Source organism: Phalacrocorax carbo, chromosome 2 (genome assembly GCF_963921805.1).
Source record: "Phalacrocorax carbo chromosome 2, bPhaCar2.1, whole genome shotgun sequence".
In the NCBI taxonomy this organism is placed as follows: domain Eukaryota; kingdom Metazoa; phylum Chordata; class Aves; order Suliformes; family Phalacrocoracidae; genus Phalacrocorax; species Phalacrocorax carbo.
Genome location: NC_087514.1, coordinates 163371751 through 163398940, shown reverse-complemented (window position 1 = coordinate 163398940; position 27190 = coordinate 163371751). Strand labels below are relative to the sequence as shown.

The following is a 27190-nucleotide window of genomic DNA, read 5'->3' as shown; positions in this document are numbered from 1 at the left end:
ACCACTGCCTCGTGCTTCCCTCCAGATATGCCATGGCTCGTGCTTTGCCTTTCAGCTTATGGGTGTGTAGCCCGTGTGTCTCCTGCATGCTCCTATCCACACTCAGTGCTTTTGGGTTTTTTTTCCTATGTTATCCTTGATATAAAAATGTCTAGTGATTGAAGGACCCCAACTTCAGTCTGTAAAGTGATCAGACTTCTGGCTCTGAAGTTACATTGGTTCAGTTCCCCTCACATGAGAAATCTTGGCGGCTTTGTGAGAGGGCTTTGGTATATGCATCTGCACACATGTATATAATGTGTGTATTGTTCATCACACATGAATTGGCATGAGGGGAGAATAGGCAGGCTCCAGAGCTGACAGATTGTCACGGAGAAGATGCATAGTGAGACAGGTGTTGGGACCCAGCCTCAAGTCCTCTAAAATCAAAAGAGTTGCAAAAAGGATATGCAATTACTGTAATTATTCCCATATTCAGAACTATATCTGTAGAGGGGAAAGGATCGAGCTGTGACAGGAGCAGGGCTGTAGTCAAATGTGCTGTCCCAGGTTCCTGACCCAGACACAGCGTATCTTGGGTTTGGCTGCCCTTGGTTTGCTCTGTCTCTACAGTCTCGCTGGAAGTGTTAAAGTGGGGAAGTAGTGAAGGATATTTGCTGTGACCAGCAGCAAACCACGCAGCAAGAGGAAACGCTGAAAAAAAAATTTGTGCCTGGTGTTATGACCTGGATGGACACAGCCGTGATAGATGATTTCTGTCTGGGAACCCCAGCAAGCACTTCAGGGTCCTGCCTGTGTACTGGAAATTTAGCTAACATCTCTCAGTCTCCAGCTTAGACCTGTGTATCCTGGTGCTGCTTGCACCTCAACAACACCCATATGTACTGAACAGTGATGGGAGGATCCCAGGGTCTTCGGTGGAGACGCTTGGCATGAGCTGGGCCACTTTCCTTGGCACAATAGTTATTTTCCTTTGTTGACTTTATAAAATGTGTTCATTTCTCACAGGGTATTTGTATTGGGTTATTTGTGTTTAGGGTGCTGTCCTTAGGCTGGAAGCGCCCTTTGAGCAGGAATGCTGTACAGCCTTTTCCATCTGCACTGTGTTCAGTGAGGAGGCTGAGCTCATATGTTACACAGAATTAAAAACAAGAGCCTCCTTATAGCTATACCATCGCTGTCTCGCTGCCACGTAGCAGGTGAGAGGGAAACACACTGCGGGCAGCTTGTGGTCTGACAGAGACCATCTGTGTGAGTGCTGACACATAATTTAAGCACTTTTTCACTGTTCCCAAGTTATGTTGCAAGAAGAGACATGCACAAGATACTGAGGAATTCTAATACAACACAGTGATAGGGGCTCTACGAGCATGTGCTGTCTGGGCAAGAAATTTGCATCTCCCATGCTGTGGGCTTATTATAAGAGGTCCCTTCATGTCTTCTTGAAATGCCCTGTCCTCTCCATGGGCCAGTTATTTTTAATGGACTATCAGCATTTGGCACAGCAAGCAGATCAAGGTTTAATAAAAACCTGGTGCACAGGCTGATCTGAAGAACTCTGCTAAACGTCAAACATCAGGTATAGGCAATAAGAAATAGAGTCACTACCAGGGTGGGCTGCTATCAAGCACGAAGCAAAGCATGAAATGCTGAGCTGGCTATACTTTCTGTGTTGGTTTAAAATATAGCTTTTAAAATCTTCCTACCTCAGAGGCCGTTTCCCCTCCAATATCCTTCCCAGGATAAGGGATACAGTCACATTCTTGAAATGCTGTTAGTGACAGATGGAGCGGTGGAGGTGATTCTGACAACCTTACAACTGAAAAACGCCTGGAGAATATATACAGTACTTTGCTGCTGGCCTTTATGGTAATCGTTCTTGCCCTTTCATGGAAGCAAACGGTGGGCAAATGACGGTCTGTCTTGTTGCATAAGCACTGATCTGCAGAGCCTTTCTGCAGCAATATATGCAGGGCTACGAATTTAAGGTCTCCACCCTGCAAGCTACTCACAGCCCTGCCAGCGTGAGGAGTGGAAGGAGTTCGGTCTTGTATGTCTAGGACAGACATACAGCAGATTGGTGACATAGCTGGTGTCTGCACAGATTTTACTAGCTTTTCAGAATCATGTGGAGAAAGTTTTTCCAGTGCCCCTGAGGAGTCTGCTGTGTCAGTGACATTGTGTCATCCAGGTAAATGCCAAACGTTCACTTTCACCTTTTCAGAGCAGTAACAGCCTTACCCCAGGACATCTCTAGGGATTAATAACTGTCTAATTTGCAAGATAGTATAAAAATCCATAAGTTACTGATGGAACCCACACAAGGTTGCATAAAAAGACTTGGCCCTTCAGAACAACCGGGGAGGCAACTCTGTCCCGCACAGTCTCCAAAGCCGATCCTCACTGACATCGCCAGCTGTGCAGCCAGCTGTTGGGCAGGTGGGAGCACCTCTTCCAGGCTGAGCCTGCCACCTTGAGCAGAAGGAACGCCGTACGTCACTGCCTTAGGTCCCACCTGCCTACCACCTAACAGAGCTCAACACACCAACAGACTAGACAAAAACCCACCTAATTTTACACACCTCAGGATGCGGCAATGCGGACAGCTAACCGTAGCAGATGCCTACGCAGGCCTTGAACCCATTCTAAACATTTGGTGACACGGACAGATAAAAAACTACTTGATTCTCCCATTCCATCGTGACACAGCTAAAGCTGAGGCGTGCACTGATTGCAAAGAAAGACTCAACGCATGCTGACAGCGAGCTTTGGGAGGATTGGGGATAAAATTCCTGCTTCCATGTTGTGTAAAGTGCTGCCTCAGGACACTTTTCCATCAGTGTGTCTCAAAGGAGGAGGAGGTCCTAGGAAAAGAGAAAGAAGCAGCTTTCTGTTTTGGCAGCATCTGGTACCAGCATGATCTTATGGTCATGGTCATAACACCTTATTAGTTGTGTTCAGATTAAGGCTGCCCAGTGTTGTATAAAGACAAAGCAAAGGAGCCCTCCTTCAAAGAGTATAGGCTAATGGATGTCCATCTCCTTGAGGAGAAACTAAGCAAGTTCTGGGACGTTCTCCCCATAGCATTTTGCAGGCAGGAGTGAACTGTGCATATGTTGTCAGGACCTTGGTGTCGAAACTGAGTTAACCTTAGGTTAACTTATCCAACCTTAGGTTGGATATTAGGAAAAGGCTCTTCCCCCCGAGGGTGGTGGAGCCCTGGCACAGGCTCCCCAGGGAGGCATCACGGCACCAGCCTGGCAATATTCAAGAAGCACTTGGCCAAGGCCCTCAGAGCCACGGTGTGAATTTGGGGTGTCCTGTGCAGGGACAGGAGCTGGGCTCGGTGATCCTTGCGGGTCCCTCCCAACTCAGGACACTATGATTCTATGATAACCTGGTGGTGAACCTGAGTTAACCAGACTTCCCCTGGCTGCGGTTGGAGGCCGTGCAGCCAAACCATTTTGTGTTAGGCCAGAGCAGAGCTTTAGTGTTAGGTTGTGTGACCAAGGGTTAATCACTGTAAACACAAAGGCCCAATAAGGAGCCAGACTAGCTGGCAAGTAGGGTAAGGGGTCTGGGAGCTGGGTATGGGAGAGACCATGGCTTAGGGGCCAAATACGGGAGGGACCAGAGGGTCAGCTACTGGAAGGTCTGTAGGTCCACACCCATGTTATGCGTAGGCATTTCACTAACTAAATATATATATATGAATATATATTCCAATATTTTTTTGCATATTTTTGTGTATATATATTGCACTAACAGACTTCCATCCTGATTAGCAAGAGGAGGAACAAGGTGGGACCACTGGTGCTTACAGTGTTTGTGTGAGTGCTGTGTTTTCCACTTGCACTGACTTGTGTGACCAGTTGTGTGTATATATATGGATGTATACATGTAGTATACATGTGTTTGTGTGGGGAATACATACTCGCCTTACTACTGGCTGGACCTGGGGACATGAAGCAGTGGCAGCCTTGCCTCTGCCAGGCTACTGGAGATTTGAAGCTCCCAGCAATCAGCACAGCAGCTCACGTCTTCCTGGAAACTGCACATACAGTCTGCTCTCTGCAGAATGGCTTTTTGTTTGCTTATTATCTTTTTTCATTTAGATAACTCTTTTCTTTCTTTCTTCCTCCCACCCCTGTGGTGTTTGCCTTGCAGTGTCACTCTGTGCACGAGGGATGGTCAGACCCAGTTCCCTTCCGATTCTTCCAGACAAATGCTGCTGGGCTGTCAGTTCACAGGGTCTTTTCCCATAGTATTTTCTGCTTACCAGGGTTAGAGGGATCTGAGTTAACACTGATAACTACTACTTTTGGTATAAAGGCGGGCAGTCTGCCCTTGGTTGTACATGCTATTTATACCAAATTGCATAAATGCAAAATGACTTACAAGCTGTGATGACAACTTAATCATGAGAACAAACTGCAACTTTAAAACCCTGTGATTTAAATCATCTGTAAGTAGGGTTTGGATCTAATAGTCTTCCATTCAAGGCTGAACAGCTCAGTAATTGCAGCAGTACACAGAATACAATGAACCACCAAGGAGGGAAAAAAAAAAGAAAAGCCCTATTCAAGACAACAATGCCAGAAGAAGTAATTACCATTGCAGCTCAGGCACTCCTAGGTGTTAGGCACTTCTGTAGCAACATAAGCTCTTCCCAGCTGACTGTGCTTAGCAGAGCTAAAATTGGGAAGAACGAAACCAGACCAAAATAGGAACAGGAAGAAGTACAAATCCTCTTTATTTGATCCAAGCAGTAAAAACCAGTGTTTGAGGAAGAATAGCCCATACTTTATGAATTTGTCTGGCTTTGGAAGGGTGTTTTCCGAATTGGTGTTTGAAGGCAAAGACGGTCAGTGCAGATTTAACTTCTCTAGTGCAAGAATGAAGTGACAAGTCTCTCTGTAACATGACAATCTCTGCTTTGCCTTGAACTTCTGCACACACATTTCTGGTGCTAAGTCCAGAGATCATTTTACAGCATAGCTTCCTTCCTCCTGGCTTTGACATATTCTCCACACATTGCTACTCCAGTGGTCCACAAATGAAAGTGATAGAAGATGCAGTAGTGACTCTTTTTTGCAGGGCATAAACTAACACTTTCCCCTGAGCTGAATGCTCTACAGGTATACTGAAGCTGAAGACACTCTCCCAGTTTTCCTTCAGTGAGATCAACCTTCCTGTGCTTTTGTTCACACTACGGTCACTTTAATGACATTGGAGATGTTATATTTCAAGGAGCAGCCTCTTGCTTGGAACATAAACTTAAAACCAGCTTTCTGCAGTGCTTATGGCAAAAAAATGCTTTAGGCTCTGCATGAAATTGTTAACGCTTCTGATTTCCTAGATTGCTAAGAAAGGATGCACCAGGTCATGTTGTGTGTCCTCTAAACCCAGCACCAAGGGTAGAACTGAAACATTTCAGTCACCAGGAGAAAAGTAGACCTTTTTTGTGTCATATATGGTGAGAGGAAAGACTCTTGTACAGCCAGGTCTGAAGAGGAGAGATTAAATGACAGGCCTAGATTATCCCACCAGCTAAGTAGTCTTCTGATGATAAGCATGGATAAAAACACACCAAAAGAGAAGCTGTATCTTATGGGGAAGAAGAGTGGATGTTTACAGTATCAGGGCACAGCAGAAAACAGTATTAACAGATTAAGGATTTGCAACAGAGAAGCATGAAAATGAGAACAGGGCAGTTGTTTTGATACTCAGGGATGACACAGATACAGCAACAGAGAAAAGCCTAACAGAGAAGAGCTGATAGAAACACAGGACCAGGGAAAGAGAAGCTTAGCGGCAGTACATGAAATCTGGAATCACTGAAATGCAGGGATGGCAGTGACGACTCTGTCCTGTCACCCACTCCTGCACACAGAGGCAGGACCAAGTACATCAAAAGCAACTCTGATATGTTTGTCCACCCATGAAGGAACTCCTAACCTCCTCAGTGTCATTGATCACTTGAAAGCTTTCCTCAGAGTCCAATCCAAACGTTCACATGGCATTTTCCTGCTATTTTTTAGTTCAGTGAATTTGCCTTTCCCCTCTCCACTGTAGCAAAGGGTTTCACTTGGACACATGGGTCAGAAAAATGCCAAACAGACAAGCCCAAATGTATCTGAAATCATTGGCTTCCACTCAGACTTGTTCAGATATGCTGAAATTGCACACTTTGTCATCATCTGAACCCAGGTAATTTCAGTGTATTTTGGGGGTCTGGAATGAAAGTGGTATTTCAGCTGAGTCTCTAAACAAACTCAGCCTCTTAAGGTTGTGTGTCCATCTGTCCACATGTCTGTCAGTCTTCCAATAATTTTTTAATATAAAGAAACCAAGTCTGAGAGAGATTTTTGAAGTTTAACATAGAATTTCTTTCAAGTGTTGTGAAAATCATCACCTGGCTGAGTGTGAGATACCCAAATTAACAGTCATGAAGAAAAAAGCAGGAACTGCTCAGCTTTATGCTTTATTTTCAGTGATTGTGGCTTTCCAGTTGGCATGTGTGTAACTCCAGATCAGCCAGCGTATTTGCAGTCTTGGGGTTGGTGGGGAGGACTGGGGCGGCTGGCTTGGTTGTGGTGGGTTGTGGTGGGATGGTGTAAGAGACAGGCTGCAAATCTGGAGGAACTCGGGCTTCACAGATACCGCTTCTTGGTTTTCGTTCTCAGGGCATCTGCCTGTCAGAGAGGCATGTGGCTGCCGGAGGAACAAATCTGCTTTGAAAAGCAGAAGAACAGCGTGGCAATGCTTGGAAATAATTCTGCTGAATTTAGGAGGCTGAAACAGCTCCTTTACGTCCTGGGACTACTCATTTTTCTGAGAAGATCCTGGGCAGAGGTTTGGCAGGCTACCCTGACAATGATGTGAGGGTACTTTGAACACTGTGAAATACACAAACTTGGGCAAGTGATACAGAGAAGCTGATGCTGGAGGGGAAAGGCTTACGTGCTTTGCCAAGCTGAAGGTCAAGCCTGATACTTGGTTGAAAAGAATCCCTTTTCAGATCGTTTCTGGTGCAGGTTTTATCAGCATGGTTTTATTTCAGTTCTGTTCTTTCAGCCTGTGGAAATAATGCTCCCAGGCTCCCCTTACCACTTTTTAAGCATGAATTAAAAATCTGGCAGCTTGTCAGGCAGTCTTGTATCAGCACTTCCCTCTGCACTGCTAGAGTGAGGCAAAAGAAGGCATAAGGGATAGTTAAGAGAGTGAAGGACTATCGTGCAGTGAGAGGAAATAGTTTGCTGCTAATGCACATGCCAAACTGAGACATTGAAAGTAAAGGTCATTTTGGGGATTGTCTTGAAAAGAAATCAGTGCATTTCTAACTCACTCCTCGACTAGTATGCCTTAATATGACTGAATATCCCAAGAGACAAAAGGCACCTGGAGTGTTTTCTAAAGGTCTGTGGGAGAGCCTTGTGGGTGGAGCAGGCTAATGAAGCGGTCTTTCTACTCCAGCCATCCTGCCTTGTGCTGGAGACTAAAAAGGATCCTACAAATATTTCTTTGCCCAGACAGCCACCCTTCCAAGTGACCTCAGAGCCACAGTGCTGCCCGGATTGTACATGACAACAGGGTCACTGTTTGGTCAGGGTGGTCTGAGGTAAGCAAGGATTTTAGGGAAAGAGGCTATGTTTTACTGGACTTTTCTGGGGAAAAAATGGACAAGGTTTCAGGTTCAGAGTCTTTTCATTGGGTCTGACAAGAAGCAAAGAGTCTGCGTGGTCTGACTGGAAGACGGTTTCACATTAAACATCATGAAAGCAGCTCCCAGGGCACAGAAAACAAGGAAGGCTTCAAGGAATTTTAAAGGGAGGAGCTATCAAAGGTCATCAAATTATGAAGAGCTTTTAAATAGGTAATTAAAAAGTACTTCTGCAATGCTTAAAAACTGTAGATGAGAAACTATAGCTGGAAGAGAGAGGAAAGGGAACTTTTAGAGCACGCACTGTGTAGCATCCCTGAACCGGAGCACAGTGGTCCAATGTAGTCCTGAGAGATAAGACCAGACCTTAAAAGAGAGCTCCAGGTGGATGGGAGTCCTGAGCAGGATGATTTTGACTTGTCAGAGAGAAGGACCCGAGGGGAAGACCCCGAGATGTACTAAATTTGTGGGTTTTCTTTTACCAGATTTGGGAAGATTTTCTTCTTAAAAAAGGAGACAAGCTGAATCACAAAAGACATATAATAGTTTGGAGAACTGACTATGCAGAAGTGAGACCAGGCTGTGGAAAACATAGATAAGGCTGTAGTTTGGTGCCTTAGGGTAAAAAGGTCTTGAAAAATGTGGTCCACATGGATAGCAGTCTGTGACTTCTTGCTACGTGGCCTTTTTAGCACAGAGACGAGGAAACAGTGGGATGAGCTAGTGGGGGGGTCTCAATGGTATCAACCATGGGCAGCTCATGCTGTTACATCAGCTGTATCTTCACTGAAGGTCTCCTGTCCAGCAAGGTGGGTTGGATCAGAGAAGAGAACTTGCCAGCTGGGCGTGCTGAGTTACTACAAGAGGAGGGCAGTGGCCAGTGGGCTGGCAGTTGCCTCACCTGAAAATGAAAGGTGGGCTTTAAAGTACCTCTGTACTCCGGAAAACGCTTGGTGGTTGTCACGTATTTGCCTGCTTGTCTTCCTGTTGGCCTTTTCTTCCCTCAGTAAAGCATTGTTTTGTTCAGCCAATTGATTTACTGTTTGCAAGTAGGAGCTGCACCTCAGCCAGCATCCAAATGGCTCAGGGTGGGACCCGAAGATGGTATTTGTTAGCGACACCTAAGAATTGAACACAGGCTCTTTTTGCTGTCCACCTACATCTGCCTGCAGAGCGTTTTACATTAATTAAGGTCAAGTGTAAGGGGGGCTATAAGAGTAAAGAATTTTCTGTTAAGTAAAAAATACTTATATCCTCACTTGCTTATTATTTTCTTTGTTTTATGTGAACAGTAGTGAAATTTCTTTGTATTTGTAGAGGTAAAGTGGAATTTATCTGCAATCTGCTTCTTCTATTTCAGTCTCTTTTGTCAAAACTTCTTATTTTTATGTTCTTGTTAATGTGTTTGACAATCGCTCGGAGCAATATGCCCACACCCTTCATTTTGACCTTGTGTTCTTACAAATCAAGTCCACTGGCAGCGCAAGAAATTGAGTGTTAGTGTTAAACAGGGAGTGTGGAATCATTTATTTTCATCTCAGGGAAAAATTCTGAACTGTGTATGCAGGCAGGGCTGGCACTAAATTAATTGAACATGTAGATTTGTTCACACAGAGCTGCAGGAAACTGCTGCCTTTCCCAGCAAGGCTCAGCCTAGCCACCACTGTGTTCCCTTTCTCACCAGTGCTCCCCGCTACCACCACGCATATGATTAAAGATTACCTCTGATAAATTTACAAGGCTCTAAATCTTCCTCTATAACCTGCCTAAGGCTGGTTGGAAAGTTTGCTGGCAAAACAACGTGACTTTTGGACAATACTTATGAAAGCGTGGGGTTCATTCTTCTCTCCCTGGTTATATTGGGGCAAAGGATGATGCTGGGCTGAGCTCGGCTCTGCAGTGTGAAGCTCTCCTTTTGACAAGTGTTACATGACTGAGACCCTGCACAGTCCCCGAGTGCACTCTTAGCTCAGTTTCTAGTAAACTCTTCTTTCCGTGCAAGCCCAACACTTGCCCAGCTTGACCTGGAGCATGTGTTAGCTGCCCCTCTGGGGCTCTGCCCTGTTTGCTCAGCAGGTCTTGCTGCAGGACCAGACCTGTTGTCCACTTGTCCCCCAAGTGTGAACTAGGAACTAGGAATGATTTTTTTAAAATTATTATTTTATTAATTGAGGAAGCCATCTCCAAGCGCTGGAGCTCAAACCCATGGAGGATATCCTCCAGTCAACTATATGATTTTCCTAGAATCACTTATACTGCCTTTGCGGATTTCATAGTAAAACAATATTTTTATTTTTAATTTAGAGTGTTTCTGACTATTTTGGTTCTTTTGAAGAAATTCATATAGTAGTGCTTCAAATCAATAAATATAAAGGATGTCCCACACATGAAGCAGTTCACAATTTATCTGCTGTTAGAAGTTCCTTTCTGTTACAAAAAGTACAATTTAAATTCCCGTTAGCAGCTCACAAAGGAATCTGCGGAGTAAGGCTTCCCTTAATATACTTTTGAAATCACTTAAGAAAAAATACATTCTTCTCAAAGGTTTTGTTCAACACAGTGGAAAGTAGGTCTGGGCAAATACCAGGTATGAATAGCTCCAAAGAGAGATCCTTTGTTAATAAAAAGAAACTAAGGTGGGAATGTACTTGCTAATAAACAAGTATTCTGCCCCTCTCACATAAAATACGGGACCAGTTAAAGGAAAAAAAATGGAAGCAAATTTAAAGAAACATTGAAATCCTCTTTAGAATTATTCCACTTAACTGGGTCAAGCTATTTTGAGACTTAAAGGGTGATAGGTTTTACTAGGCACATGAAACATTGATATGGCCAAATTAGCAAACATCATTGATTTAGACAGCTCACAGGCCAGCAGCTGGAGATGCAGGGTAAAACTCTGTTCATTCTCTGGCCCATCACTTGCTTTCCTTGGAGGGTGCAGCCATTTCAGGAAGCCTTGACCTATTGGGAATAAGATATCAAGGATTAGATATTAGCATTTAACATCTTCCTGTTTTAGAAACCTTTATGATAATTTCAGCGAGCTGTTTAAAGCTGTTTGCTAGATGGGAAATGCATATTGCAGGATTAGGGGTTTGAGGAGGAGGTGAGGAGGGCCCAGTGCTCCAGGATCTGAGGTCGTACTCAGAATGGAGGCCTGAGAGATAGGAGATGCAAGGAGGAGCATCACTTAAAGCATTTATTTCTATTTTGATGTTTAACTTCCTCCCACTTGCAAAAACTGCAGTGCTTCAGCTTCTGCTGGTATGAAAGACTGGGAGCCTCAAGCACCCATAGCTTAAGTGGCTACTTATATTTAGTTTTTACTTCATCCATTTACCTTTAGGAACCCAAAGATTGAACATTTGGCCTGAAGTTCAGCCTCATACCTGGTGCTATGCATGGGACTTATATGTGATAGATCTTTTAAGAAAACAGATATCTATTTACTAGCAAGTATATGTATTTGAAAGTAAACTGTGATTGGCTGGAATTATGTTTGTGTTAGGCGTTATAGTTAAATATTATAATAACACTGTCCTGCCTTAATTGATGTCCTCACCAAAATTTGCTGAAAACGTATCATGTTTACAGCTCTTGGTAGTATCTCCAAGGAAATTTGAAAGCTCTTCCAAAAACAGGCTTGGAAGTTGTTGGTTTAAAGAGACAAAAATGGTTATATTACATCTCTCCTGTCAGACACTGTGATTTGACCAAGAATAGCTGAGATGTGTAACTTTGATTTAGCCCAGCGTGCTTTCTCCTTGAATATCATCCTTGATATTTCCGATCTGACTTTCCCATGGCTTCCAGCCTCTACAGACTGAGTCATGTTCTCTTTATGCAATGGTATTACTTACTAGCACAGAGAGACGAAATCTAGAAGAGAAGCAAATCCCTTCCTGTTCTGGTGTGTTCATGTTCTGGCAGTGTCCTTGGCCACGAGCTGCGTCCTGAGTGTATATTGATAAAATAACCGCCTGATTATGCCGTAGATGACTGAAGCCTCAAGCCTCAGCCTTGCAGATACTTAGGTAGAGTTCATCACTAGGAAGTGAGACCCTGAATCCTTTTTGGGGTCTGTTTTTTGTGTGTGTCTGAGACAGACTGGCGTGGAAGATAGGAATGGTCTGTATCTCCGTTTCACAGTTTGAAAAATACTGTGTTTGGAGGCATCTAGACAGACAGCAGCTGGCTTAAAAAATTATGTAGCTGTAACATGCGTAGAAATTAAATTATTTGTCTGAGGTCACAGATCATGTCTGTGGAAGAGCCATGGTTTGAACAGACTCTGATGCCAAGTTTAACTGAATGTCTCTATCTGTTCTGCACTTCCTTCTCCCAAGTAAGCTTTCTGAGCTCCTTGTTTTAACCAGTTTTCAGTGAATACCACATATTAGCTCCCACTAAAGCTATCTTTCATTCTGATATATCTGTTACTTGTAGTTATACAACATTTGTGTTAAGTACAAGGACTGTGGCAAACAAGCCATTTGCAGCACGCACGATTAGGCACGAGGTACTGCTTCAGCTCCCCAAAAGGGTTATGAAGGAATGGGTAGTCACTGAGCGCCACAGACGTGGGCAAAATCTTATTTTATGGTGTTTTTTAGAAATCCTTCCTTACAGAAGTCTTGTGATTGTGTGTGTTCTCCATTCTTATCAGGAAAAAAGAGGCAACTTATAAGGATGCTAGATGAGTAAAGATGATAGGTTCCTAAAGTGAACTAAGAGATGAATGACTTATGTTTCCTGAACATGTTCCCCGATAAAGATATTTCTGTTCTTTGACATTCATATACATTTTTCACCCTTGATTTTTATTCTTAATGAGAATTGCCAGCATTTGGGGATTGCATTTTACATTTCATAAATCCTGAAATGTCCAAAAATGACAACAGCACACATGGGTATATGTGAAAGTACACGCACACATTATTCATGCCACTAGCTGGATAGAGCGCTTTACTCCCAGTAATTCTTAGCTAAGGCAATCTCACAGCCACAAATTCACTGCAGAAAACATGCTAAAGCTCAGGCGAGAAATGAGAAGTGTTTAATTCTGAAAGTGTAAATGTATTCAGCTTTAACTGTGTGAGCAAAGCATGTCTTTTTTTTTTTTTTCCCATCCCATTTTATTGAAGCCACAGTTAAAAGTGGCAGGTACTTTCGAATATAGGGCTTTTAATTATTACAAGAATTATTACTGAGATTATACAAGAAGTTATTACTGAGGGTTTCAGCTCTCACTAGACCATTTTGGCTGAGGCTTGGCTGACCCACAGGACCCCAGGTAGTCATCCTTGTGACAGTCAAACGTTCTGTCCCCAGCACCCTGTTTCTATGCTGGTGTGATGCTACTACTGACTCCATGGCAATGATGCTGTTTGAAATGCCAAGTAACGTGCCAGTGACTCAGGTGAAAGAGCTCTTTGGAAGAGCTCTTATTTCGATCCTCATCATGTTGCTCTCTGGCTTCATTTTATTATCCTGATGCATTACGTTAACAGATCATAACAGGGCCCTTACCTGCCAGGTGCATCACTCTACACACAAGCTTAAAATGCATAAGAAAGTCATTATCCTTATTTTCATAGAAAAATTGCGTGGTTCAGAGACAAAATGTCATTTTCCACTGTTATTTCATTTGCCAGATGTTTTTAATGAGTCTTTTACCACTTTTCCTATGGCTTGTCTGGAAAGCACGTTGTTCCTTTCATTTCTTTCTCAAGACCTTGGTCTCACTGCAGGCAGGCATGGTTTCAACCTGGTTAGCATTTATATAGGAGCAGGTGAATTTCAGTACAGCTCCACCATTTCTAAGGCCAAAATAGAGAGTTATATTTACCCTGTGATGCTTTCTGATGACACAGACGTTCACTGTCAGGTATCTTCTTCAGAGCAAGTCCATGCAGTCAGTCCTCTCTGATAAGCTGAATGATGGATGTCATTAATCCCAGGCATCCCAGTGTCTTCTTCAGCCACTAAACTTCAAATGGCCACTCTTCTTTCTGTGGAAAGATTTCATTTCAGTGAGAGCAGGAATGACTCAAATCTCACTGAGGTTTTAAAATCACCTACGTATTGTTCAGCCATCAGTAATCCCTTTGGCTTTACAGACTTGGCAGCAATTACTGCATTAGCAGTAGATTCAGAACAAATCACTGATATTAATTAGGAAAACCTCTATGGGCAAATGTCTATTTTAGGCACCATTTCTATTTCCTTTCATGCCTTTATGAAAACACTGGGGCAGCCTCTTCCTATTGCCTGCCCTGGTGTTCATTAAGGTATTTCAGAAAGGAATTGAAATATATTTTGCCTCTCCGTGATTGTTCTCATCAATAACAAGGCAGACATTGCTTGGCTTCCAGCACATCACTGTGAGCCACAGAAATGCTCCTCTGCCATGCATAAGAAGGAGAGGGAGCAGATGGAATTATGATATTTAAAACTGATTCTATGGGGAGTTCTCAAATGATAACAACCTTTGCTACTGCCATTCATTATAGATGCTTATTGTTGAATGTGTAAAGAGAGCCGTAATTGTTGATTGCTCAGCAGGCTGAAGATGACAGCTAGTAAGAATATTAATCCTTTGTATAAAGAAGTGAATAAAAAAATCTTTTTTTTTCAGAGGCTTTTTTATTCTGGAGATAAATTGCAATTTTATAGTCCTCGAGAAAATGAAGTATAGGAGCAAAAAGCTCACACTTCCCACCTGAAGAAATACCGATACAGCATATTGCTTGTGAGTTAACGTTCGTCAGTGAATTCTGAGCATTAACATAGAGCCATTTTGGTTTTTTCTTTCACTTATCCCAAGCCATTGGCTTCAGTGAATTTACAGCTGATTCATGTCTTCATAAACAACATTTTAGTGCTTTTGTAACCCTCTGTACAATCTGTAATTATTGCAAGCATCAGGAAAGAGACCCGTGGCCTTAGGCTTTGCAAATATTTCAGTTAACTATGCAGTAAATCTATTGGAAAATAAAGTTTAGAGAGACTAAAGCTATGTATGGTCCTTGGTCAAATTTGGCAAATAACTTTGGCTTGAAAAACGTTCAAAAAACCATGAATAGCAAAGTACTGCACTCAGGTTTGCAAAACAAAACATTTTGCTATTTCGAGAACTGTGTTTTGAACTGAAAATTGACCGTAGAAATAATTGTTTTAATCCCCTTAAATTCATGGAACATTTAATTTCAGTTCAAATAAAATGATTCAAAATGAGCTCAACTGATTCTTTCTTGCTGTCCATTTCCTCTTCATTTCAGCTGGTTGGAAAAACAAAATGAAAAAAAAAACAACAAAAACAAAACAAAACAAAAAAAATCCTGTGTTTCTGTGCTCAGCCCCGGAGCTGAAACATCCACACTCCTGCCAGCTCTGTGTAAACCCCCGTGCATGGGATTCCACATGTAATCAGTTGGGTTGCCCTGGGTTGGTGTGAAGAGCACTACAGGATCTGGCCCATAGCATCAGCGGAAGAGGTTGACAGATCATGACAGTAGAAACAATTATGAATTTACAGGAGGATATTGTGGATATAAACTGGACTAACATCCTGCAGTTCCAGGACCGTGGTCTGATTTGCCTGTCTAGGCTCTCCGTGGCAGATGCACCTCCTGAAGGCATCTCACATGGCTTAGCCCTCTCGTAGGGTACGATGGCTGCAGAAGGAATGAGTGGGTGGATAAGAAGATACTTAACATTTAGATGGCTAATGGTAGCTGTGGGGGCAGCCTGTCCTTTACGGCTGCTTTGTGCGTATCCACCACTTCAGTGAACTCCCTGAATCTTAAGCTTAGAAAATGTAGGTCTTTACAGAGTTGTTGCTAGCTCTGCTCTGCTCTCACCTGCCAGCTTGCCATTCCTCGATATCTGATTTATTTTTACCGAGTCAAATGCAGACCAAAATTCAGATAACTTAAGCATTAGGGGCTGTTGATTGGCATTCAGTGCTTTGAGGGGTGCAATGCGAGAGCAAAGCGAACAGCTTGTTCATCGGTAAATAAGGACTAATACAGATGGTTTTCTTACAGCTGACGTTCCTTTTACTTTGAAAAAATTAATGATTTATTCTATTAAAACAATTCTGTGGAAGTACACTTTATTGAGTTATTGGCTGGCATTTTGATTTCCCTCACTGGGGGGAAGTGAAATTTAACACATAAACACTTACTGAAACATTTCCTTTTTCATTCAGCAGTATGTCGCGAAGGTCAAAATGCGGTTGCTATAGTTTTTTTCACTCCCGTATTTCATTGTTTAAATAATGTCATAATATTTGTACATAGCTTGCTGTTTACGGGTTCTTTGTACTCAAGCTGTGATTTTTTTGTATTTCCTGCTATGCTTGATCATTATTGTAATACTTTAATGTAGGTAATCAACTAGTATTTTTTTAAAAAGCACATGAATCTGAACACATGCAGCCCAATTTATCCATACGGAATAATTCCTCACTGCCTCTATAACAACTGGGTCTTGCTGTGAATGTTCCCAGAGTAAGATATAACTCCAAGAATGTAAGTGGTAGAATTAAAGCCATAAAGTATGGCTTTAAACTTAAGCATTAAACTATGCTGAAGTGGTTTGGGAGTCTCATACCTTTTTGATATTCGGTGGAACTCGGGTTCTTAAATGCCTGGCTGCCTGCCTTTTAAAAAATGAGACTTACAAGATTTCCAGAAAATATATATTAGCCAGGTATTCTGAAGCAATTTGCTGTATAATATAGGACTGTTCCAGAGGGGAAATAATAAAGTAGTTGGTGCTATCAAATGGGTATGAAAGTCACGAGCTGTTCTGCCACATAACAACATCTAGTATGCCTCTACCTCCCAACCCCAATGTAAAAAAACTGCTGAAAAGTTCTAAACTTTCTCCTCTAGGTGCTTGAAAGGTGTCACAAGGCTTGAAAATTGAACATCAAAATGGGAAATGTGGGTTCCCTTGCAGTCATTAGAGAAAACCATCCCTGGAGGCTGCCATGAGTTTGGTCGTGGGAAGCTCTAAGGGCTGTTTCCCATCTGACTGAAAATGGGGTGTCCAGTCAAACTGCATCTTGTGTCTTACAAGACTCTGTCTTGTTAGTGAGTTAAGCAGAGCCACAGGTTGCTCTTTATCCATGAAGAGAAATGGTGTGGCATGGCTTTCAGCCTTAAACTAAACTCTGCCCTGCCCCTTCTTCCCAAAGTATGGTGGCCTCATCCATATTGATTCTTAATCCGTTCTCTCTAAAAGCAGCGGAAAGGAAAAGCCGTCTGTGCTTATCATCCTGCTCTTTGGGAAAGGAGGAGGGTCTGACTTCCCACCCGGAGTGTCCTTACCTCAGGTTTTCTGACCCTGCCCGTTATGGGGCTGGCTTTTATAAATTGCTGTCTGCCTAATACTGAACACAGATGCATCCGATTCATCCTCCTCCGGCTCAGTAGAGCATCCTCAACAGATGACAAGCATGGTTCTGTTTGCCTGATTCTTGAATCTTCATTTTTGCATGTGTTGCTGTATAGTGACCTGTTTAATGAGAGGAGCAGTTCCTCTTTGCCAAATACCTTCTAGCCTGTTCGGTTTTAGGGGTTCCGGGTCTCCCAGAATTTTTAGGTGGAGGGCTTTTTTTTTAATCATCCATGCAATCCCTGATTGACTTTGGCAGCATTGGAGCATCTCTGTTTCTTCCTTAGTTCCTGACAGAACGGTGTCTCTGAGTAGGTGACAATAAATGTCCTGGGCACTACCTGAAAAAAGCATCAGCTTCAAAAAGAAGGGAAACAACAAAAGATTAATTTAACATTGCTGGCATTTGTGAGATTTTTTACTATTCTGTGCTCAAAAAATGAAATACTTTGTTGTACTAAATGGAACCAAAGCCCTTTATCAATCAACACGTTTTATGCCTGGATGCTCCATTTTAGTGACTTAATACGCTTATTTTTCACAGGTTTCTAGAGGAAGTTTCTTTTAGCCTTCCACCGGGGTTGATGGTTAATTCTTGTTGTATTTTCTGTCTTCTTTAATTTGATAAAATAAGAATAGCTCAAATCAATCATCAGAAAGCGTGTCGTACATAAAAGCTCGAAATGAGATGGTGGGGGAAACAGAGAAGGTGGAATATTAGACGTGTGAGTTGCCTGGAAAAACAGGAGGGTACTGAGTCACACTGCTGTGCCTTGCTGCATGCTGGATGCTCTCTTTGCTAGCTGTTATCCCATGGTTTGACACAACCTCAGACTTCAGTTTCATGCTCTACCACCGTGTGACAATGGACACGATGGGCAGAGGGGGTACAAAGCCTTAGTGATGAATACGACGGTGACAGACTCAGCACCTCCTTCCATGGCAGACTCACCACCTTGCCCCAGATGCTCTCTCAGGATCTCCTGCTCTGACAAGTTGCTTTGCAAGGCAGCCGGCACCCTGGAAGATATGGTTTGCAGGTTAGCATTTACCTCTGAATCATCTTCTGTGACTGACAGTTTAATTTTGAACCTAAATGAGCAATTCCAGGTTCTTGCTGAGATATGATCCTGCAAGCTAACTGACTCTGATTAGCACGTGGGTGAATTCCTTAGGACTCAGCTAGACACTACTGCAGCCCTGGCAGACAAACCCTAGAATTGCTGTGGGATTCAAAGAGCCCTCTCAGATACCAGCTGCGCAAACACCTTCTGCTTCTATCCAGCTGTGCGAAGGCCCGTGGGACCATGGCAGTGAGCACGGAAGGGAGGGAGCAAGCTCTGCCATGGCTACTACATGCTTATGGGTAAGAGAAAATCTGGGAACTGAGTAGTTTGGGCTGTGAGCTGTTATCCCCAACTCCAGAAGCCCCTCTCAAATGAGTAGCTTTATAAGTAGGGCCCAAGGGTTGTCCTGGGGTAAGCAGGTGTCAGGTAATCTGCCCACATCCTCATTATCCCTCTCCTCAAATTTGCTCTATGGGCTTAAAAAGGGATCACAATAGTTATAATACTGTGAGATAACACAGAATCACAGAATGGTTGGGGTTGGAAATTACCTCTGGATATCATCTTGTCCAACTCCCCATATCCATGCTATCTTCATACCTCCTTGAATCTGCCTTTATTCCTGGCCTGCGTGTATCCTATCGCAACTGGTTTCTGGCACCTACGTGTTCATCAAGGGGAAAACTCTTCCTTTCTCTTACTTGAATTTGATACTTTTGGCTATTTTTTTGTATAGGGCTTCTTCACTCCTCTGCAACAAGAAAGAAGTGACATCTCTGTGTTTCTTTCTGGGTAAGCACAGTTTCATGCTGGCCAGTATTCATATTTTACATTTGACTGTTTGTGTCTGGCAGTGGAGATCTACTGAAATCACTAGGGATCCATTAAAGAGATGGACCCTTTTGTGTGAAAACACCATGTGTCCATTTCTGGGGCTGGAGCAAAGAGTCCTTCTGCCTTGAATAACACCCAGAAAACAAAGTAAAACTTTTATCTTAAAATTATGTGAGCAATTATTTGGGTGGTCATAGGTGAATTCAACCCCTCCTCCCTTGTAGAGCCCCAGAACTGGGGGAGGCGCCTACTGCACTGCCTGAGTGGGACAACTGCAAATCCTGAAAATCAGCTCTTTAGATGTATGTTTGCCTCGCAGGCCAGCTCAGCTTGACACAGATGCCTGCCGCTTGCATGTGACACTCTGGCATGATATGTTGGTGATTTAGCTGGAAAGCAACTTAGGCTTTTTTATTCTGCCAGAATTGGGCATATGACATTGCTGTGAAGACAGCAATGGGCACATGAAAGTTAGTAGGTCAGGGACAGGGAAGGGGCCCGTCCCTGTGGCAGCTGCTGATCATGGAGGCCCCTGGGCAGCCTCCCATGCCCACAGCCATGTCCTAGAGCCAGGTCTACCTGGCCTAACCAAACCAGGGATGCCAGAGTCGTGTTGACATCTCACCTCTGTAAGCAAGTTCTCTGTAAGAGCAGGTGCATGTGGTCTGATAAAATTCAGTAAACGCCACCAAAATGTCAGATGGTAACTTGTGCCTTAATTTTTCCACATTGTACCTGCTTTTTGACTAAATGACAAAGGAAATAAAAAATGGCAGGTGATGTGTAATTAATATCCCCACTCTAACTAATTTTTTTTTTACAGCTCTGTGACTGTGTCCCTGAAGAACAGAGGTGCTAACATTTCTGTTTGACACTCAGCTGTGATGAACAATAAAGGACCTAATCAGAGACATGATGCTCGCTTTACAACCTGTAAATTCTGTTTAGTATGTGCTGAATCCAAATAACTAGTGTGCTTCATCTCCATCTACATAAGAAATAACCAGGAAGAGTCTGGGCTATTCCCATTAGGAATAGCAAGGTTGGGGTGTAGTCTAAGACAACAAGGAGACCATCCTGGGTAAACTTTGAGGGTTTTTTCAAGGTCATCCTGGAGTTTTCAAGTTGCTATAACTTCTTTCCTTTTTTTTTTGTTCCATAATTACTGGGAAAGTATTTGTACTCTGGCCTCAGAGACAGGGAGCACTGGGAAAGCTTAGCAACTTATTATTCAGTGAAAGACTTTCAAAGGAAGTTTGAATATATAATGAACTGTGAACATGAACAGGGATTTCTCCCTCTCTCTCACTCTTTGTGTGAATTCCCAGCACTGTGTGGATTAAATGCAAAATATAGGGTCAAAACAAATGTGGCTGTTAAACTGTGCAAGTAATAATTGTGATCCCTTATAACACGGCCATGTTGCTAAACTGCATCTGCTTAGCACAACGTTATTTCTGCTATAAGGTGTCCTTTCATGCAAGATCTGGAATATGGTATTCTCTTAAACCACTCTTTCCTTGCTTGCAGGTTTTCTTAGGTTGGCATGTGTCCTGAAATTGAAAGACAGGAGAACAGGCATGTTAAAAAATGCAGGGCCAAGAGCAAGTGTAAATATGAGGGAAATTCAACGGTAGCTTCTGCACCAAGAGTGTAAGGCATGTGCCAGCCTCACACCAGATCAGAGGTAGATTAGTTTTAAAAGTTAAAATTCATCTTTTATACCCCCTGATGTTGAGCTCCCATCCATAGTGAAAGAGGATTATTAGCTGTCAGGGAAGAAGGCAGAGAAGATTTAGAATAAACTTATTAATCCCCAGCAGCTCTCTGCAGGAGGGAATTTATGGGTCCCTGAGAGAATGCTTACTCAGCCTGCCAGAGTCACAGCAAACAGCTTACCTGTGTGTAGGATCAGGCATCATATGCGCTCATGGAAAGGGGAAAGAGTTTGACTTTGCTGATCTCAGTGCCACTCTTAAAAAGCAGTCACTGGAGTAAGCATGGTCAGATCTGTCTCACCCTGACTTGATTCAAGGATTGCCTTGCAGAGCATCCTGTGCGCAGTTGTGTGGGTCGTCCTGATCAGGGACGTCTCTCCTCCTTTGTCCAGGCACACAGGACTTCTTGAGTTTTGGAGAATTTCCTTTGGCTGAGATGGGTGCAAACCAAAGCCTCACCATTCTGTTCCTTTTGACAAACCCAGGAGCTTAGCTGATTAGACAAACTTCAGTGCTGCGGCTAAAGCTTGCTTTAAAAGCCACGTCTCCAGCTATGGGTTGAGGTGATTTATAAAGTACAAACAGCTTGGTGATTAGCCAATGTTCTATGATCTGAAGTAAATTTTAATTTAAAAAAAAAAAGTAAGACTGCAACTAATCATGCAAATTAAAGAATGAGGAATGCACTTCTGATTTTAATGCTGGCAAAATAATAAAGCTGAAAAATACAAATCTACCATAATAATATATATCTGTATGCGTAGACACAGACTCAATGTGCAGTGATCCCATATATCTTGAATGTGCAGAGGTGAATGTAACATAGAATGGCAAAGGAAATGCTAATTTGACTTTGTAACAAAGAGAGGAAGGCAAAATAGCAGAATATAAAGTACAGGGCTTCGTTAAAGGATATAAAGTACAGATTTGGTATTGTAATGGAGAAGAGCAACTCACCTTAGGCTACTGTCCATCTGCAGCTCGGTGAAGCTGTAAAAACATGCATACTTGATAAGATCTGTAATTTTGTATTGCCTCATTATTTGTACGTTATGATTTATCTTCGGCTTTGTTGCATCTGTATTAAAAGAAGAACTGGTATTTCCTAGACTGCACTCTTCTCTGCTTCGTGACTTCTCCCAGTCTTCATCCTCAGGCTTCACAGGTCACTAATTGAAGGAGACACACCTCATAAATTATGGAACCTAAAATCAGGTTTTAATTAAACTCAATGGTCCAGCCAACAAAAACTAAAATGTTCGGTCTTGGGCAGGGAGGGGAGGTTGATGTCCTCCTTTGTGAGTAGTGTCAGCTCTCACTTTCAAACGAAGGTCTTTCAAACATGGTTGAGTCACATCTCTAGCATCAATAGAGCTAATAATACTGGAAATTCAGTCAGTGCATAACTCCTATAGACTGTTTCGACAATCCTAATCTCAGGGCATCTGTGGTCCCATGGGAAAAGGACAGCCCTCATACTTCCTTCTGAAAAAGTGTTAGGAAAAAGGTCCAATATCCCTTCCAATCCTCCTCTATTTCAGAGGAAATCCAGAATGACTTCACACTTCCTGACCTGTGTAATGTTATCTCCAGAAGAGATAAAGGACCCAAGGAGAATGGCTTGAGTTATACAACCTGAAGAGACCACCTGCACCCTTAGGCTACCAGCCACCAGCTCTCACTGGTGTAGAAAATTTATTTTGTGTACTATAGGGGTTGGTCAAGTTTCTTATCGGGGCTCATGGCCCCACGTGCTGCTGAAACACAGTGAGAGATGGCTCCCATCTCACAGAGCTTGTAATCATAGCCAACAGAGCTGCTAAGGAAGAGCTGAGAGATCTGCCAAGTTTGCACAAGTCAGTAGTAGAGCTGTGAGCTGAGCCCAGACAGGTTTCAGCGCTGGATGAGGCTGGTCTGGTACTTTTTAGAAGTAGTGAATTCAAACCAAATTTGCATTACCCTAGTACAGAGTTGACAGCAGAAGGCACAAGGAGAGAAGTCCAGAAAGGAGGACAAACCAAAGGCAATGGGGATCTGGAAGCTACATAATGCAAACAGTAAATCCTGGGTATTTGCATCCTCTGGAATCAGCCATTTGATTTTTGGTTGCATTTGATGGGGCAGTAAGTAGCTATTTTTACTCCAGTCTTGAAAAGAACAAACCCAGAACACTCTGTCAGCATTTTGTCCTGCAAGTTCTGGTAGGGTGGATGACACTGTGTAGGGGGAGGCAGCTCCATACCTTGGTTAGCCTGGGTAGTGCTGCTGGACCTCTGTTGGGACATTCCACTTCAGAACAGCCAACGTTCTGGTCCACCGGCAAGTAGCCCAACAGAGAGGGCTCCTCCTTCCCTCCACCTGCCTCACTCTCCTTCAGCTTCCCTTCAGCTACAATAAGGACTTGTCTTTGGTGGCAGGTGCCGAGTCCCAGTTTTTGACACAGAATTTGGCAGGAGCCAGGTGATAAAAGGTTCAAAAGCTTAAGAAGAATCCCTGTCAGTTCATTTTTATTTAGAACTCCTCTTAAAAGTCCAGAAGTTTCATACAAAGACAGCCCAGGGATTACACTGTGTTGCCCCAAGTTCATCCCTTTGGTAGCTGGTGAGACTATGGAGCTGTGAGCAAGCAGCAGGAGGAAGTGCTCTATATCAAAACTTGTCAAACCACTTCAAACCACCTGAGGTGTCTCATTTCAATTATCAATTTAAAAATAGAATGGGTTTTCATTCCCTGATACACCGATTCCTGGTTGGGTTATTTTAGAATTGCTTTGAGGCTCAGGGAGAGAAAACATCTAATGAGGATTTAGCTAAACAGATGTTTATCTGGCTGTCTCTCTTCTGTTCTTGAAATGCCATAAACTATCCTACACCAGCCGGACTTTTAAAAATATGTCACCAAGTTGATAGTCAGCAGGTAAAGGGTTAAAAAAAAAAGCCAGAAGAAATAACAGTGCTTAAAGCTTGGTCAGAAGTTATTTTATGCAAAATTTATACTCAGTCCCAAATTCTGCAAGTTGTGGATGCTCTGTCTTTTTTTTTTTTTTAAGATTATTTCAAGAGCTGCCTTCTTTCAGGCAGAAAGGATTTCCTTGGAAATTTGGCTTTGACGATGTCCGACCCTCACAGTGCAGGTACTGTGTCACGGGAACCCCCAGCCACTTTTGCATGTGGCCTCAACCATCCACTTTATTTGCTTGGTCCCATAATCCCAGCCTCTACCAGAAAGGATTTTAGGAAGCAACACCACCAGCTTGGCTTTCTGTGTGGGAAGTGAGAGAGTTGTATTAATTAAACATTTCCCAGCTCCTTCCCACTGGAAACAGCATGTGCAAGAACAAGGGGTTATTTAGGGCCGGGGGGGATGCAAGTTTGGGGCTGTTGCAACCTAAGAAGGAATCGCTACGATGACAATCAGGAGATGACCGTTTCTCTGGAGAGTGGTTGGAGGGATACATGCAAAAGGCAAGTCTACAAATATGCATGTGCTGAAGAATAAAGTAATTCAAAGCCTCATGAGAAATGAAACTTTCCCTAAACATGGACAACATGAAGGAATTTAATAGCTGTGTGATGTTTGTCTGCAAGGGGAATACGTGGAAAATAATATTAGCAGGAGGTCTGAGGTGTTTTGTAGTTGGGAGGTTTTTTGGTTTGGTTTGGTTTGGTTTCTTGAAGCAGTTTTCAGGCAATTCATTCAGAGAAGACTCCAATACAGATATCTCAAGAATGTAAGTCTCCCTGTGAAATTGAACTGGGTTTAATGTGTTTCATTGGCAGTTGATAAAATGGGTGGGAGAGACCTAGAGAAACTGTGATGTTGAAAAACCTCACAAAGCTGAAAAACAAGGCCTGTAATTTTAATAACTGAGGACAAATGAGGAGACCATCAGTTTTAAGGAGCCTCGTTAAGTTATGTGGTTAATGGTTTTTTCACTGCACGCAAAGGAGCACAGAGACACATTGTGGGGGTGACAGACCCCAATAACCTCCACAGAGAAACAATCCCCAGACCCTGCTAGTCCCAGGGCTGCCCTAGGAGAGTGTCCACCCCATGAGCTGATGAGGGCAAGAGGCTCCACATGGGATGTTTTGAGGAGGAATTAAAGGAAGGGAAAGGGAGGGATCTGGCTGGCTTGGGGAGGAAGAAGCATGGGAAAACAGTGAGTTAAAGGGGCAGGTCACATGTGTGCTGGCCTGGCCATACTTGTCTGGCCATGCCCTGCTCCAGATCAATGCAGACTGTCCTGTCTTCTCATTAAACTCCATTTCTAAGTACTGCCCTGGGTGAGGGACTCCCTATTCTGTGTGCCTGTGCCCATGGGGGTCTGTAGTCACTGGAGTCACACCACGGGTTGGAGAGACACAAGACTGGTGAGTTCGCTGCTGGAGGGACAAAGGGGTCCAAGCCATATACTGGAGAGACCATGAGATCTGGGGGTCTGCTGAGACACCTCTTTGCATGCGTATGTGTCTGTGCATTAAGTAACTGGAGATGAGAGGACCCAAAGACCAGCTACTGGGTGGGCGGTGTCTAAGGGCAGTTACTGGAGAGATCTATAGTGTATATATGTATTGCTGTAGGTGTCATCTTGCTCTTGGAAATCTGTTACATGTACCAGAGGGACTGCTCTCTTCTGATTTTCTTCTCCAATCTCACATTCTCCAACTGCTGTCACCCAATGGTCTCCTTTCAGACTAAAATCCATCACTCAATTTTCTAGAACTGTCTTAACAATGGATGCCTTGTCTTCTGCTGCTGGCCTCCACCCAGTAGTGAGAGTCCATTCGGAAATACCACACCAGTGACACCAGGTATCACTGGATTTTTGGTTGTTGGCTCATCCTGATCCTCCAAAAACTTTGACACAGCTTGTTTGATCCAAAGAAATTTATAACAAATTTGAAATAGCTCCCCACAGCCATCCATCTAAAAGTAAAATTGCTGTTTCTGAACTCTGAATATCCATTTGCAATTTTTAAGGATCGTTTTGAGATTTGGAGGGAGGCACAGTTTAGGAAGGAATTAGGGAGATATTTATCTGGCTGTCTCTGTCTAATTTCATTCCTGAACGCTAATGCTCTTTGTTGTCTGGGTACAGGTCTTTTAAATGAAGAATTTAATATCACTATAGTTTGTTCTTTCTTTTATTTTTCAGAAAAGTAAAACCAGTTATTATTTCACAGTGCATTTCTGAGCTTTTCTGTCATATTTTTCAGTTTCTTATCATAAATTAAACTTAACTGACTGGTAGGTAAGTCCACATTCCATACAATGAGGCAGGTTCCATTTCTTTATTACACCAGTGTAGGCAGGCTATTGCATGCATAGATTCAGGTTATTATTTACGATTCAACAAAGATTTTGAGCATTTCTTTAAGTGCTTTACTATATTGGATTTATGATTGTTATGCATCTTTTCTATGCAAAATGCTGTCTGGAGTTTGGGCAGTGACCCAAGAGTCAAAACTGCCAGAAGGGTCATCTAAGGTTTGGGGCAACTTCTGGTAAATTGCTGTAGGTGACTTCTGTCTTCCTTTCTTCTGATTCCTGCTATGGAAACAGGGAAGATAATGGAAGCCCTTTCCAATGAAAGCCATGGCTGGTTAGACAGCTGTCTGTATTTATAGTCTGCATAGTAGTTGAGTGCTTGGAGAACTTTGGTGAAGAACACATAGCATGTATAAAGTTCAGTAACATATTCAGCATGTGTGAACTGTTTCAGTTCTGAGACAAAGGTTTGTCTACACCTGAGTGCCCAATGTTTGTATTGCCTACTTCCAACAAGACATTGATAAATTCATAGATTGGAAGCCAGGAGTACCAGGCACCTGCTGGGGACAAAGGGAGCCAGCTGGAAATGATCACTAATCTGGCCTGAAACATGAAAATCACCATCCTCGGAGTTATTCAAAACTCGGCTAGATAATGTTCTGGGCAACCTGACCTGACTTTGAAGCTAGCCCTGCTTTCAGTGGGAGGTCACACTAGAGACCTCCAGAGGTCCTTTCCAACCTAAAATATTCTAAGTTATTATAAGTCTCTGGTCAACTTATTTTCTATATTTTATTTCATTTTTGTGATATTTCTGATATTTTTTCTTAAGTCTTATAATGAAATATAGGAAATGATAGAACTTTAATAATCCATTAATCTGGGGTACACCCACAATATCGATCTCTGTGATGGGTAATCTCTGTAATCTAATGCCATACCTTATAGCTCTGGGTGCAAAAAGATCTAGATTAAAAAGATGAGCTTCTCTTTAAGATGTCTATCTTGGGCAGCAAAGCCTGCATGTGGTCTTGAAGATCAAGGTGCCTCCTCAGTGGAGAAAAATCTCTGAGGAACAGGAGTGTCTGCTAGGTCTGAAGAGTGAAGACACTGGTATTGTGTGGTCAAATGAAGTTTGGATGAAGCTTACCTGCTAGCTGTAAGAGATAATAAAGACCAAACACTTCATACAAAAAAAACCCCAACTATTATGATACTACAAAAGA

General features: G+C 42.8%; 1 long non-coding RNA gene across 4 annotated transcripts in view; it reads right to left on the bottom strand.

Annotated features, from left to right (window-relative positions):
- Positions 1 to 4724: 4724 nt before the first annotated feature.
- The window catches only part of LOC135312137 (uncharacterized), a 34742-nt gene continuing 12276 nt past the window's right edge, over positions 4725 to 27190 (bottom strand). For 2 of the 4 annotated variants that reach the window (XR_010371812.1, XR_010371810.1), the window contains 4 exons: positions 21648 to 21859; positions 17230 to 21302; positions 13515 to 13677; positions 4725 to 10627 (listed from right to left, as the gene is read on the bottom strand). This is a non-coding gene — a long non-coding RNA (uncharacterized LOC135312137). The remainder of the gene's footprint in view (positions 10628 to 13514; positions 13678 to 17229; positions 21303 to 21647; positions 21860 to 27190) is intronic. The other 2 variants (XR_010371811.1, XR_010371813.1) reach the window with 2 other exon arrangements.